The sequence below is a fragment of the Pleurodeles waltl genome, chromosome 4_2 (genome assembly GCF_031143425.1).
Source record: "Pleurodeles waltl isolate 20211129_DDA chromosome 4_2, aPleWal1.hap1.20221129, whole genome shotgun sequence".
NCBI classification, from domain to species: domain Eukaryota; kingdom Metazoa; phylum Chordata; class Amphibia; order Caudata; family Salamandridae; genus Pleurodeles; species Pleurodeles waltl.
This window is the reverse complement of record NC_090443.1, coordinates 26,836,131-26,852,917: the sequence shown is the minus strand read 5'-3', so window position 1 is coordinate 26,852,917 and position 16,787 is coordinate 26,836,131. Positions and strand designations below refer to the sequence as shown.

Genomic DNA, 16,787 nt, shown 5'->3' with positions numbered 1-16,787 from the left:
GTCAACCAGGGATAAAGAACCCGTCACAGAGGTGATTAAGTTTCTTAGTATGATGGAGTATTACAATACATTTGTGAGTAATTGTGCAGAAAAGACTAAGAACATAAGATTGTTAGTAAAAAAAAAAAAGGGTATCACTTTCAGGTGAAGTATGTGAGACAGAACTCAAAGAATTGAAACAGAACCTAAAGAAAGCTTCTAGTTTACAAAGTTTTGATCCTGGTCAGGAAACTGTCATAATGTCAACTGCCAGCACGAAAGGACAACAGGACAAATCTTATTTCAAAAGGTCCGAAAGGAGTGGCGTTAAATTACTCTATTACAGAGAAAGAGGTGTTAGCGGTGTTTTGGGCAGTATAGAAGATATGGAAGTTTGTCTGGAGCAGCAAGTTTCAGATAAAAACTAATCACAAGAGTTTAAAAGAGATTTTTGAAAAAAAAGGGATTGGATGGTGTGTCTGGGAGGATTAGAAAGTGGGTTATTGCCTTACAAGAACTCCAATTTGATGTGTGGTATGTACCTGGAGTGAACAATAGTGTTGCTGATTGCTTATTGAGGTTGGTGGATAAGATTGGTGATGCTTTGCAAGAAAACATTGAGTTGGAGGAAGAGGACTTTGAAGTGTGTGATCAGAGAAGGTATTATCAAATAAGAAGAATTGGTGGAACAACTAAGAAAAGATGAAGCGATGCAGCAAGTGATAAAATAAAAAGGGAGTGGAATGGGCAAGAGAAGAATCATGCTCTATTGTGTGGATATTGGAGGTTTAAAGATGAGCTATCTTTACAGGGAAAACTGGTTCTGAGAGGGACTAAGTTAGTTCCCCTGATACTTTTAATGGAAGAACCAGTATCTTTAGCACATATGAGTCACCCAGTAATTTCTAAAACAAAAGAGAGGCTCAGACTAATGTATTGGCGGCCACGAATGGACGTTCAAATGGAAAGACATATAAGAGAATGCATGGAGTGTGCCAATGCTGATAGGAAGCTCAAATATAGAGTTCAGCCCATTAAAGTGAGAGAAATTCCAAAGGAACCTTGGCTGGAAGTAGCTATGGATATTTTGGACCCAATAAAGCAATATGATACAGACAAATACATGATAGTTTCAATTGATATGTAACCAACGTAGCCTGAGGTGGGAATTACTAACTCCGTGTTAACACGAAATGTGATAAATTTCCAGGAACAAGTGTTTGAAAGAGAGGAGTTTCCCACTTCCATTCTAAAAAAACAATAGGGTACAATTTGTGTCTCATGAGTTGAAAACGTTTCTTGGTGATAGAGGTATCAAGCACAAAAAGTCAGTGCTGTATTATCCTGAAACGAATGGCACGATAAAGAGGCTGACAGGGTTTTGAAGGAAACCATTCCATTGGCTATAGCAAGTAATAGGTGTTTGAAGAGAGAAATGTCATGTAAGATAAAGAATTATAGGTTAACGCTTCACACCACTACATGTATCGCACCATTTGAATTGTCTAAGAGAAGAAAACTGAACATAGTGATTTGTCCTGTTTGGGTAAATGAAAAGGTGGGTGGGAATTGAATGTAAATCACAATGAGAAAATGAAAAATGAGAGGGAACATAGGAGAATATCTGAAAGACATATTAAGTATGATATTCACAAAGCAGTGAAGAAAACTGTGATTAAGGTTCAGGATTAGGAATCCCTGGTTGGGACTCTCAAAATCTCAGTCTAAGTATTCTGCCCCTCTCAAAGTGATAAAGGTGTTTGGTAATGCTGTGAAAACTGAGGAACACAAAATGTGAAATGTGGGGAGAGTGGTGAATGTCAAGAGTGAGTTGGACGTTGACAAGGATAATAAAACAGTCGGAAACAATGAAAAGTAAAAAACAAAAATGGTAATGGAAATAAGCAAAAGTTAAGGAGAAGCTCAAAGGCTACTAAGAGGCCAACATTTCTTGAAGGATTTGTATGAAACATACTTGCCTTGGTGGTCAAAAGTATGTCCTCCTTATTGGTAGAGTTCATTATTCAGTCTTGTGTTTCATTATATATATATATATATATATATATATATATATATATATATATATATATATATACACACACACACACACAAGTTATTACTTTCTTCTGTTTTATTGTGTTAAGGAGAGGGAGGTGTATAGAATCCTCATAAGCAATGTAGTTTCCTCATAAACAATCTATTGGTTCCTGATAAGCAATCCCTTAGCTTCTGTGAATGCCTGTGTAGTATCCCCTGGCAATAGAATGTGATAACATCATAGTGCTAATGAAACATACTCTTGGTTTCCATGGAGTGAAAGCTCGATTTGAAGAGAAAAACAGTTGGCAAGCAGAAGCTAGTGTGGAAGCTGAGGTGTTAGACTTATATTAAATAAACAAAGTTAGATTTAATCATTTATGGATCTTTCATCCTTATTACAGAGTGTCACACAGCTCCACCGCTCGTTCCAGAGTAATTCTAGCCAGCCAGCACCCCTGGGCCTACATCAGCAACTTTTGTGCCTAATGGCCAAAGCTGGAGATGGAAGCCATGAACATAGAGCCCTGGCATATGCCGCCTGTGCCAGCAGTTGCTGCAGGCAAGACCAGAGCCAGCTCCAGGACATGCAGCAATTCCTCAAAGTGGTGACCGCTGCGGAGGCTACATTATGAATCAGCCGTGCTCCACCCTCATCAGAGGAGCAGGCCGAGGGCCCATCAATGAGCCATAGCTGACGGCGGCTGCTTGCAACTCGCTCCTGGGCCCCCTTTCACTGGGGGGGGGGGCCCATAACACAGACCTGGAAGCCGAAGAGCCTGAGACACTGGGACCAGTGGTGAGTCCTAAGCACCCCTCCCCTTGAGCGTTCTCCCACACTGTTGTTGGCCACCAGCACTCACCTTATCTGTCTTGATCTGGTGACAGCAGGGGCTGAAGGGGTGTGAGACCGTGGGGGAGGCGCACAACAAAATCTTAGGCACCCTGAGAGTAGAACATTCAACTGCAGCCCAGAGAGACCCAACCTGTCTTCTGCCCAGGTTGTGGCCCCCAACACAGCCCAGGGACACAACAGCTTGAACCTGGCTTGCTCTGAAGGGTCAGCCCTAGAGCCATGATGAATAGATGCCCTAGCTCCATAAACTTGCTGGGGCTACCTCACCACACAGAATTCTGGTCTAGATGACAGAGAAGGATAGGCACTACCTATTAGGAGACATCGGGCCTGCCACCATTTCAAACTGCCCGCCAGGGAACCTCCTCTGCCAGGGGGAGTAGGGGGTACCAAGGATTCTCACCTATCTGATAACCTCTGTATGGTGTAATCCTGAGGCAACAATGACGACACAAAGAACCAGAAAATTCTGCCCTTGAAGACAAGTTCACCAAGGCCTCCTCCAAAAAAAATAAAACAGATCCAGTTGGTGACAGCATGCCCCGATACACAGCTCCGGGGGTCAGATCACACAGCCACAAAAGCACCCATCACCTGTGCATTTATGGAGATGCTGTTTGGCATACTCTGGGATGACAATGATCTCTGTGGCGATGACATCTCAGAAGGCTGCAAACATGTTCAAAAGGCATAATGGAGATTAGGTAACGGATGGCATCCTTGGAAAATTCCAATGACACCAAGGAGTAAGAGTTTGACTACCACAGGCACAAATTATTAGAGCTCTGAGACCACAACATGGAATTACAAATCCGCCTAGAAGATTTTGAAAACCAATCATGCCACTCTAATATTAGACGCAAAGATGCCCCTCTTCTGGCGGACTCGGGCAACTTAGAGGGCTATGTAATCCACGTCTTATGACACATACTCCCAGACCTGGAGGGGAAAGATACTGTCCTCAACCGCACACGTAGTGAGGGGCAGACGTCCAGTGCTTCTGGCTCCACACCAGATATCCTCACACAAGTCCATCACTACCAGCAGAAGGAAACCAATATGGCAGCAGTATGTAATCAAGGCCCCATTCTATTGAATAGAGTAAAATATGGCTCTACCAAGATCTGCCCCCAAACAAGCTTGACCAAGGTTCCTTACTTAAACTTGCCACTAAATTCCTCCATTAGCAAGGTGTAAAATATAAATGGGGAGACACATTTCACCAGATCTCCATGTGGAAGAGCAAAATCCATTTTTGGACGAAGCCTGAGCCATCCGTAGGCCTAGAAGAACCCCAAAGCCAAGATCTCTCAACAGTAACGACCTTGAGAGTTGGGATGATGACACCCAGGAGTTAAACGGGAGTGGCACTTACCTCAGAATCCTCGCCACAAAATACAAAGAGCCAGGGACAAGGGTAAACTTCCACTTGTCATATCAATCAGTTGGCAGAACTACCCACATGAACCTCAGTCCCAGGCACCTATTATGCCCTTTGAGCTGGATACCACACTGCTACTGAGTATGGCTCCCATGGTGGGAGCGACTGGGTTCTATGTTCCTATCCCAGTTGGCTCCTACTCTCCAACTGCAAGCACATTCCTTGATGCATATCACGCTGCCCAAACCAACAGAGTGACAGCACGTGGCAGACCTCTGGCCTTTTTCCCTCTGCTTCTTAGAGCACCCTCCCCTTGTTGCCCACACACTTTTAAAATACTAAGGCTCAATGTGCATGGCCTGAAAGCTCTAGTGAAACGTCTGAGCACTCTTAACACTGCTCAGGGACTTTGATTCTTGCAGGAGACACACACATAGTAAAGAAGGACTGGGGCGGATGAAATCCTACAGGGCTTGATAGACAATATTTCTCCTCAGGGCTACGCAAAAGACGAAGTAGCAGTTTTGCTGGCTACTAAATTCAAGGGGCGAATTTCACAGACTCAAGCAAAGGTACCTGGGAGATGCTTACTGCTACATATCTCCCTACACACCTACACTTTCAGGCTTGCCACACTATACGCACCCAATGACTGGCAAGAACAATTCATATTGAAAGCCCGTGGCCTTGTCACCTCATCGACTGATGCCAATCTAATAGTGGGTGTGGATTTCAACCTAGTATCTCATAAAGAACTGGCCAGATCAACCCACTGAACAGGGCAAACTAGGGCCTTGACAATGGAGAGGCAGCACTGGCTGACAGAGGCGGGACTGGCTGACGCCTGGAGATTCCAACACCCCAATGACAGAGACTTCGTCACCTTCTCCTCCTCCCACCAAACATATGACCAGTTCAATTACTTCCTGACCTCACACTGCATTTTAACAGCCAAAATCCATACTGAGGAGGGTGTGGTGGCACTTACAGATCACACCCACCATCACAATTTCCTTCTAGATCCCAGGACCGTCCACTCCACATTTGGCATGGTGCCTTGACAATAACCTCCTATTTTAGGACTATATCATGAAGGAAATTAAGGAGATGATCCAGAACTTTCTTCAAACGAACGACACCCCTGATTCCCACATCTGTCTATTGTGGGACTCCCTGAATGACTCGATAGTAGCACTCAAATAGCCACCTCAGCTCGCCTCAATAAATTAAAGAGGGATAAACACGCCACCCTAGAGGAACTATGAAGGACCTCGAGAAGGGCCATAAGCAGTGCAGGGTGAGGAGACAATTGACCTTAGCTAGAAAGCAGTTTAGGGCGCTAGACTTAGATAGGGCCAAATACGCCCTCCTAAGTACAAAACAGAAATACTATGCAGGAGGCAACAAGGCGGAGTGAATCTTGGCACACAGACTGGAGGCCCAGAATGACAAGATATGGATTACAGAGATCCAAATGCAGGAAGGGCACAGTAATCACTCCGATAAAGGAAATTGAGCACCACTTTGAGCATTTCTACACCTACCTGTATAAGGCGAAAGACACAGCACCCCTAGAAAATGCTACTTAGCTTTCTGACTGCCGCACCACTCCACTGCCACCACAAGAAGCTCTACCTTTAAAAGCAGGCATTAGCTTATTTGAAGTCCTGTCTACTATAGCTTGAACCTATAACTGAGACAAGATGCACTGTTCCAAAAGAACGGACTCCATTCCCCCAATTAGGGTATGTTTTTTTTTTCAGTCACCACATGCATTAGTCTTACAGGAACAGTAGCCCTCACTCACCATTGGGTGACATGCTTAATCATCAGATCATGTTCCCCGTCAGGCCGGCACTGCAATGCCTGACGGGTTCTATTAGAGGGCTCTTTGCCAGAGATCTTTTTAAGAAAGAATGCCAGTAGTGAGTGGATTTAAGAGGGGCTAGGAAAACTGCTAAAATTGGCTAAAGATGCCCACAAAAATGTCATTAATACAACCTGGCACCCCTGCTAAGGTTAAAAACAATAAAGGGGGAAGTACAGAAAACAATGATCTGATTCTCTAGCAACAACTAAATGTATGTCTACCACTCTAATTAGAGATTTTGATATTATGGAACTGTGTGTGGGTAGTCCCTACACTACAGAACTGCTAGCCATGGTCAATATGCTTCTCACCTAATACAGTCACACGGATCAGGTGGCGATTCTTCAGGACCTGTTGTTGTGCCTAACCCTCACTAAGAGAGTAACACAAACTCTACTCTTATTGCCTGTGTATGAAATCACTGAAATCTTATGTTGGAATCATAACTTCTGAATGTGGAAACCTAATCAAACCACATAAGACGAGATAAGTTAAAAACAACACTCAATGAGCACATAGTAGTGACCACATTTTCCACCCTCAAAAAACACGTGTTTCAGGTGTATAAGAAAATGACAAGCCACACTCATACATGACTTTTCGTATATGACTTGTCTGCTGGGGTTTTTCATATTGTATGTATCCACTGTCAAGTTGCTTAAAGCTCAGCTTTGTCCAATCAGACTACTGTCTCTGAGTTTGGGGCTTACAGGAACTACCTAAAACTGGATTTTAGTGTTAGATGTCAGAAGACTCTACTATTATCATAGTACACTCCCTGCAGGGCCGCACACACACAGCCCACGTTTAGTGTGGCAGAAGACTTAGGCCATTTTGAAATTGCCCAAAGTGAGTAGGCACAGGCCTGAGAACCTTTACACCATTGGTAATGGTGTACCCAGAGATCAGTCTCACACACTAGCTCATACCATGGATAACCATAGCATTTCCAGGCACCCACTTCCGAACACTCCTGAACCTGAGGAAGGTCGGAAGAGGACTGAACATGCTATCTGCAACCTGAGAAGAGCCTTGGAGGGCTGGACCTACTTTCTTGGTTGCACACAGGGCAAAGAAGTGGCCCCCAAGGGCCATAAGGCTGACCTGTTAAAGCTACAGAGACCAAATGATCTACACGAGGCCTTCTCCTGCAACTGCCCAGCTGAGAAGTCAGTAGGAATTGGACCTGCACTGGACCCTCTTGTTACCTTCTCCTTGCCACCCTGTGAGTGTCTAAATGCCTAGCCTGGTGTCATGTGAGGCTTTAGAATTGTACTCCTGTGGTGGATTCAGACTTAAAGGACTAAGGTGAGAAAATCTTTAATTAGGACGAACACGGTTAGTGTATCCAACCCACGCTCCATCACTGTCAGTGTTATATTGTACTTAGGTCCTGTGCAACCATGATCATTGATTATCACAGGCATGTTGTGCTTGATGCAATTTCTATCTAAAAGTTTAAATGTTTTGGATTTTTGTCATTTCTGTGTCCTTTGATTTATTAAATGTTACTCTATTTCTTATTTTATTGTTTTTGGACTTTACTACAGTTTTTTTACTACATTTATGATTTACACATTACCTCTAAATTAAACCTGTCTGCTCTGTGCCATAGCTACCAGGATGTTGAGATCAGGGTTATTTGGGGACTCTAGTGCTTCACCCTAACAAGGGTTATAATTATTACATGAGGTGAATACTTAGTCCGCTCAACTAATAGCCTTTTTTAAGGGATTGTGGGGGTTGATGTAAAGGAAGGGTTTGTTAGTGTTCGTTATTTTCAGCAGGAGAGTCATCTTCTCTGCATCAATCCTGCTTAACAATGAAAGCCCCGCCCCAACACCAGATTTGTTAGACTAAGTGGACTGTATCAAGAGGGGTCAGCGTAATTACGCTCCTCTGAAACTGGTGTTCCATGTGGAGTCTTTTATTTGGGGGGGGCTTGTGATTTCTGGATATTTACTTTGAAGCCTGACATTGCGCCAGAAGCCTTGAGCTCATCCAGCAGGGTCAGCAGGTGGAGAGGGGTTTTGTGTGTGCCACCATAACGTCATCTGTGTCTAAGGGTATTTTGTGCTATTGACGGCTGATAGTTATGCCTTCAATATGTCCGTTTGCTCGGATTCGTTCAGCTAGCGGTTCCATATAGAGGGCAAACAGGAATGGGGAGCGGGCAGCCATGTTATGTACTCCTGGCTATAGTGAAGGCCTAGAAGGTTATGCCATGGACTCCCACACTGGCTTTAGGGCTAATGTAGCTGCACCTCACCCCTTTTGTAAATCATGCCCCAGTCCCACCCCATCAAGTATGTTCCAGAGAAAAGGCCAATGCACTCAAACAGCTTTTCAGAGTCAATAGATATGAGAAGTGCAGGGGTGGCGGGATCTGGCTGCTTTATCTATTATAAGTTTAGTGTTATTGTGTCAGCCTCTCTGTGGTATAAAACAGGTTTGATCCGGGTCTATGAGGCTTTGCAAGTAAGGGTTGAGGCGGGAGCCTAATATGCCACTGAAGAGTTTAGCATCAGTACACAATGAGATGGGGCAATATGAGGAGCTCTTTGTGGATTCTTTTCCGGGTTTAGGTATTACTGTAATCACTGCCTCCTGCATGGATACTGTGAGGGTCCCTGTGTCTCAAAAGGAGTTGTCGAGGTGGGTGAGGATGGGGGCCAGTTGGGCACTAATAGTTTTATAGAAACTGGGCATGAACTCGTCTAGTCCAGGGCCTTGCAAGGTTGTATTCAAGCTATACTTGCATATGGTATCAAAAAAACAGTTTGAGAAGGAACAGAGGTGGGTCATTAGGTTAGGGACCTGTATCCATGGGTTAAATGATGAGATACCGTGATCAGAATTCTAGAACAGGGAGTAGGTACGATGACCTCCTTCCCTGAAGTTTAGCACAGTATAGAGGACAAACTGAATTACCTTAAGTAGGTACTATGACGATAATTGCATCCTACAAATTGATCAGAAAGCATGTGATTGAATTCACTGTACCCCGGTTATAATTAGTTATAATTTTAGTTTTGTTTTCCTGGTCTGTGTTAAGGCACGATTTACAACATTGTATCACAAAATTTGTAGATGTATTCCCTTATCCTAGATACAGATTTTGCCATACCAATAGGCTGAGGGCAGATATATTCTGAGATATATTCTAAGATGGCTGACACTTTTCTCTTGAAAATATACCTATTCCGAGTCCTTTTTCAGTCTCCCACCTCCATGGGAACACACTCTAAGACGGCTGCTACCTTTTAGTTCACCTTTCTTTTTGGTTCTTTTTTTGTGTCTATCAATTTCTTATTCCCCACCTACATGGGGGATAAATGCCAGCACTTTACAGCTCAAAATCATTCCGGGAGCTTAGACGATGGAGTAGGTGAGACTGACCATGGCATTCTGCAGCTAAAGGAGTACCATAGTTTGGTTTTCTTGCAAAAGGTCAGTTTCTGGATGATGGGAGTATAGCGCTTCCCAGGGTAACAACCAACCAATATGATTTACACTTAGGTACTCTGTTATGAATTTTCACTTTAGAATTTCATGCAATGTATCCATCTTTAGATGTTATAAATTCAGTACAACTTAGGCATACCTTTCCGAGGGCACCTGAATAATTATTTCTCATGTATTTCACAACCATGTTTATCAGATTGTCTTGATAGAAGAGCAGCCAGCATCCATGCGATCCCGAAGGGGCCCATATACCTGATCTAGGAGGGTATGAATAATTTGTGGAGTGTTTACTCATGTTTACTTGACACTTAAATAGGATCCGACACTGTGATAGCAGCAATAGACTCACTGTGATGGAGGTTGGTTTGGCTGGAAGGACAAAAGAAGGGTGCAGACATGGGTGTTAGTTTCATCTGACAGGATAGGTCTCTTTGAAGTTAATCAGGTACTTGGGACCAGCCCAAAGACCATCCTGTCAAGAGCACAACACCACCTTCTCACACCCAAGGCCTTTTGTCCGTGTTCTATGAGCGAAATCACATATCATTCATGCCCAATGAAATGCTAATTAATGGCTGGTAGAAAGGAAGACCAAAAATGCAAATGTAGCCTCCACGGACCCCAGGCAGGGCAAAGCTGACTATTTCAATGTCATATTTCCAAAATATGCTTTACCAACCTGACTTCACCAATTAATTGGTCTTGCAATGAATATTTTAAAAGTCCAAAAATTAAATTTGTAGTGGTTTTCCTAGGTAAAGAGAGTGTTTAGTAAGCCTATTATTGTATTCCAATGCTTTCCAGAGGAACAGCCAAACCTGCTACAATGACACCAGCTTTGAGGTGCTAGTCGCTGTAAGGACATGTTTAACAATAACCTTTACATGTTCTACGTTTAAAGATCATGCACCTTGCTTTAATAGTTAGTGAGGCTTACTTCAGGGTGATTTATAACTATTTAAAAAAAGAGTGTTTTAAGTATGTCAAAAAGGGTTATTTGACAGGTCTAATTTGTTGTGTTATCTTAAGGTAATTTGTAAAGTGCACAATTACCCCAAGGGCATCCTGGTGCTGAGCAGCTGAGTGTGCCTACCCATGCAAATGATAGGTTGGTAAATTGAAAAGCCAACCAAACTTCTACAGAATCCAATAAGAGAGGATGAGAAGTCTTTGGTATGTGGATTACATTTTTTGTTAAGTTATATTTAGAGTGTTATCAATGTTTGACGAGATTTAATTTTGATCGGTGGTCTTATTGATTATAGATTATGTATTTATTATATGCTTTTATGATTTTAACAAATCAAATAAAGTATTATTGACTGACTGAGTGGAAAGTCATTCCATGCTTTAGGAGCGCTGTAAGAGAATGCCCGTTCTCCTGATCTGATTCTGTCAATGCATGGGATGTGTGCAAGTAGGAGTCCTATGGAGTGGAGATATTTGGGTGTTTGTTGAAAGAGAGGCAACTGTTCAGGTAGGTGTGGCCTGAGTCACTTGGTCACTGTTTAAACCTGCACAGTCAGGCTACTTGCGGCAGGCCTGTAGTCAATTTTGCATTGTCACTGTCTTTGCAGTGGGTGGCAAATAAGTGCTGCCCACTGGTGATATTTACCTTACCGACCCTGCATACTCTGTGGGTACCATATACTAGGGACCAAAAGAGAAGGTAAATATGCCAACTGGGATAATTCCAATTTTGTTGAAAGGAGGAACACAAGTATTTTACCACTAGTTAGCAGGGGTAAAGTGCACAGAGTTCTATAGCAAGCAAAAATTTACAATTTTCCAACACAATTAACTGCCCAAAGGCAAACAATTTAACAGGCTGAAAAAATCTATTACCATTGGGTAACTGAACAGAAGCCAATCATTGCATGTGAGCATGCAAACCTGTGTATGCATTAGCATATGAAACAGATGTTCTCATGTAACATTCAAAAATCACAAAGATCTACAACAACTTCAAACCCCAGAGCAACCCAGAAGACATCCTCAACCAACTACCCATCATCCCAAGTGATGACAATAATTAACACACTTGAAACGACTCATCAACGAAGATACTACCAGAATCATCAAATTCATCCTCTCAGGAGCCCCCACAGACCCATGCCCCACCACATTTACAACTTAAGAGGATCTACGATCAGCTCCTTGCTCACATATATCAACAAATCCTTCAAATGAGCAACCTTCCCAGTCAATTGCAAGTACGCAGATATCAATGCCCTCCTGAAGAAACCATTGGCCAACCAGAGCAAACTTAGCAATCCATCTCACTACTACCTTTTCCAGCCAAAGTCATGGAGAAGGTAAACAACTTACCAGTCACCTAGACATCACCAAGTAGTGGACAGTATGCACTCAGGTTACCACAGAAACCATAGCACAGAAACCATAGCACAGACACCACCCTCACTGCGGCCACCAATGACATTCAGACAATCCTCAACCACAGAGACACCGCAGCTTTCATTTTGCTCGATTCCTCCACAGCTTTCAACACCATCTCTCACAGCACCCTGGTCGCAAGGCTACACTGGAATACGAGGACCAGCTCTAAAGTGGACAGTCTCCTTCCTTAAAGGCAGAATACACAGTGTCAGGCTCCCAAAATACACCAGTGAACCTAAGAAACTAATCTGTGGAGTTCCACAAGGATCATCTCTCAGCCAAACATCAGAGCCCAGGGATTCAACACCATAACCTATGCCAACGACACACAGCTCATCCTATCCCTGAAAGACAACGTGAACACCATCAGAAACAACTTCATATACTGCTTGACCCATATGGCAGACAGAAATAAATAGAACTACCTAAAACTCAACACAATGCGGAGGTCATCTTGCACTTTCGCATGCAATTGTAACTCACCCAGGAGGCAACACACTTTGGGCCATCCTCTTACAACATGTTTCTTCACCTCTTTATGCTTGCTATCGGCACATAAAGCAGACAACAACTCAACTTAGATGACAGCATATGTAGTGTCAGGTCTGTCACACAATAACCCAGTTATGCTCTCAGTTTCATCAATCGTTGTAACATCATCAATACACGTCCACAAGAAATCTAGGCAGGAAATCTGCCCAAGCTGTATTTTTTTCCTGGAACAAAATGAATCTCAAAGTTAAATTCATACATACAAGACAACAGCCTAATCAGTCTTGGGAATACCTTTTTCATACTATTTACACCCAGCAGACAAACTAGAGGTTTATGGTCAGTACACAGAATTAATTTTTGTCCCCAGGCATAAATGCAGAAATGTTCAGAGGTCAAAATACATTCTGAGGCGTCCTTCTAAATCATACTGTTATGTTATTCCGGATTCTCTAGTGACCAAGAGGAAAATACCATTGTGTACTCTTTGCCTTCTACTATCAGTGTGAGCACAGCACCAAAACCTATAGAGCTAGCATCAATAGTTATGATACACATAGTCCCCTCTGCAAATGGCTGTACTAAAGGTCAATCAACTATCGTTTTTTTTTTTTCTTTCCTCAAATGTGTGTTTTCTACATCTGTTCAAACAAATTATTTCCCCTTGCAGAGTAATTTCTTTAATGGCTCTGATGACTGCGAACCCCTTTCAATAACGTAAATAATATTTGCAGAGACCTAAGAAAGACATTTTCTTGGTCAACACCTTCAGGCTGAGCAGGATCCATGATGGCCTTGATCAAATATTACTTAGGCCTGATACCCTGAGCAGATAATAGGTGACTCACATATTTTACACTGTTAAACGTATCCACTTTGCCACCTTTATTGCCATGCCCTTATTTTCTAGGATGCATAAAACATGATCAAGAGTACAACTGTGCTCTTCAACAGAGCTAGCAAAAATCAGGATATCATGTAGAAATGCAGGTACTCCACTCACACTTCTAAACAAATTGTACATCAACGTCTGCAAATCTGAAGCTGCTGTGGCTAACCCAAAAGGCATCGGCAAATAAAGGAGTGCCTCGAATGGAGTAATGAATGTGACATGTGATTTTGACTCCTCTGATAAAGTCTGCATGGCACCAAGTTTCGTTAAGTTGTTGGTCGAAAAATACTGTGCACCACCAATTTGTGCCAAATTCTCAAGAATCCATTGCAGGCCACTAAACTAGTTTTGTTTGACCTTATGGCCAATGAGAACAGCTGAGATCCCTTAACACAGCCTAGAGCATATTTGAAAACCTCCCGTTGGCTGTCCAAACTCTCATTTAGATTTCTTTCTTCTAAAGCTACTAGTATAATAGGCAGTACCTGTTCGGTGCCCCCTTGGACCCCTGCCGACACTTCATCTTCAACAAAGCCGACGACATCATCGCCCCGCATCTCCAGACCATCATCAACAGCTCGTTTGCTTCTGCCACCTTCCCCGAGAGCTGGAAACACGCAGAAGTCAATGCCCTACTGAAGAAACCTACAGCGGACCCCAGCGACCTGAAGAACTTCCGCCCCATCTCGCTCCTCCCCTTCCCTGCTAAAGTCATAGAGAAGACTGTCAACAAGCAACTTACCAACTTCCTTGAAGACAACAACCTACTCGACCCCTCTCAGTCCGGATACCAAGCCAATCACAGCACAGAAACCGCCCTCATCTCAGTCACAGACGGCATCAGAACTCTGATGGACAACAGAGAAACAGTCGCCCTCATCCTCCTCGACCTTTCGGCTGCCTTCGACACCGTCTGCCACCGAACCCTAATATCCCGCCTCAGCTCCACCGGTATCCAAGGACAGGCCCTGGACTGGATCACCTCCTTCCTCTCCAACCGCTCCCAAAGAGTGTACCTCCCACCGTTCCGCTCAGACCCCACCGAGATCATCTGCGGCGTCCCACAAGGCTCCTCGCTCAGCCCGACTCTCTTCAATGTCTACATGAGCCCCCTCGCCGACATCGTACGCAAACACAACAGCAACATCACCTCCTACGCCGATGACACTCAGCTGATACTTTCCCTCACCAAGGACCCCACCAGCGCCAAGACCAACCTGCAAGATGGAATGAAAGACGTCGCAGAATGGATGAAACTCAGCCGTCTGAAACTGAACTCAGACAAAACGGAAGTCCTCATCCTCGGAAACACAGCCCTTGGCACTGCACCAACCCCCTCAGACCACGCATGCAACCTCGGATTCATCCTGGACCCACTTCTCACCATGACCAAACAAGTCAACGCTGTATCATCTTCCTGCTTCCTCACCCTCCGCATGCTCCGAAAGATCTTCCGCTGGATCCCCGCCAACTCCAGAAAGACTGTGACCCACGCCCTCGTCACGAGCTGCCTGGACTACGGTAACACCCTATACGCAGGAACCACCGCTAAACTCCAGAAGCGCCTGCAGCGAATACAAAACGCCTCCTCCCGCCTCGTCCTCAACATACCCTGCAACAGCCACATCTCCGCCCACCTGAGTCACCTGCACTGGCTTCCCGTCAACAAAAGGATCACCTTCCGGCTCCTCACCCACGCACACAAAGCCCTCCACAACAAGGGACCCAAATACCTCAACCGTCGCCTGTTTCTACACGCCCACCCGTCAACTTCGCTCCGCCAACCTCGCACTCGCCTCCGTCCCTCGCATCCGCCACACCACGGTAGGTGGGAAATCCTTCTCCTACCTGGCGGCCAAGACATGGAATTTCCTTCCCACCAACCTCAGGACCACCCAGGACCACCTCGCATTCTGGAGGCAACTCAAGACCTGGCTCTTCGAGCAGCAGTAACCCCCTCCCCCCCTTGAGACCCTCACGGGTGAGTAGCGCGCTTTATAAATGTTTTTGATTGATTGGTTGCAAAATACATCCTGATCACTCCAACTTAAGACACTGTAACCCTTCTTAGCTACATATATCTTCGTGTATGTTTGCCTGTCCTTATATTTAAAGGTTTCCCAGAAATACCTCAACATATCGATCTTGTTACCTCAGAATGCATCTGTATTAATATCGGAAGAATGCAGCACGCATGGAAAGAGGAAAAAACAAAGAGAAATAAGGAGATTTCTCCTTGATACGCCTCCTCTGGGAAGGTGTATCTTTTTAGCACTTTCACAGGTTCTTGTAAACCTGGGAATGCGTCAAAATCCATGGATGTTGTGTTGCTTCATAAATCTCCCGTAAGGTCTGTGTCGCTCTTGCACTATGTTGTGTGGTGCAACAAGAAGGCAAACCATGTCATAAATATGGCCCTCAGTACCATTAGCTATCTGCACTGTTTCGGATAAAGTGAATTTTTTGTAACATAGCAAGAGCTCTTGAGTTTTCTTATCAAAGCACTTTACTACTATTTCGTCTCTCAAAAAGTACTCCAAAGTGCCATCAATATCACACATTGATACCAGTTTTCTTAATTCAACTAAATGGTCGTCAATGAAGTCCTCTATTTGCTTTCTTCTATTGAATCTGTGTCTTTTAGTAATTATGCTTGAATCATCACTAAAATGCAGATTAAACCTTTCAGCAGCTTCAGTATGATCATCCCACTTCTCCATATTGCGAGTTTTCCAGCATAACCTCAAGCAGGTGATCAAACATCTTTTCACTCTGAGCCAAGACAAATAAAGAATATTATCACCTTTACGACAGCATCTAATTTCTTAGCGTCCATTGCAACCAAATAGCGTTCAAACAGTCTATGCCCTCGTTTCCATTCCGTTGTCAGGAAACGCAGCTGGCATAATGGCACTTTGCAGGATTAAAACTAAGCTGGAATTAAATAACTGTATTGTACTTGACTTATTCCTGACTTTTGTTTCAAAACTTCCGCCTCGAAATCAGCACCCATTTACACTGCTATCATTTATTGCAATATATTTAAATGTGAATGCAGAAAATAACTGCACGTCGTCCTTTGTTACCTCAAGTGCTCTGCTCCTGGTCCGTTACTGAGACAACAAAAGCAAATCAAAATGTTCGACACATGATGACGCAAACATAGTCTTATTTTTTGTGAGACATGGGCTTGTATTTCGAGGTCATCTTAAAAATGATAATGCAGAAAAAGGAAGGAAAGTGAGACTAAACAATTTCCTAGGATCACACAATTTGGAAAAGTGAGTAAGCCGGGATTAGTTCCAGGTTTTCTGTTTTCCCATTGTTTATTTCAGCCACTAGATGTATATAATTTGCTTCTCCTACACCTACCTTGCCACCAATCCCCGCAGCCACCCTACCGACCGCTACTGCCCTG

At 43.7% G+C, this 16,787-nt stretch overlaps 1 protein-coding gene across 1 annotated transcript in view; it reads right to left on the bottom strand.

Annotated features, from left to right (window-relative positions):
* IL27RA (interleukin 27 receptor subunit alpha) overlaps positions 1 to 16,787 on the bottom strand; it is a 182,028-nt gene that overhangs the window by 134,667 nt on the left and 30,574 nt on the right. The gene's annotated exons all lie outside the window — the stretch shown is intronic.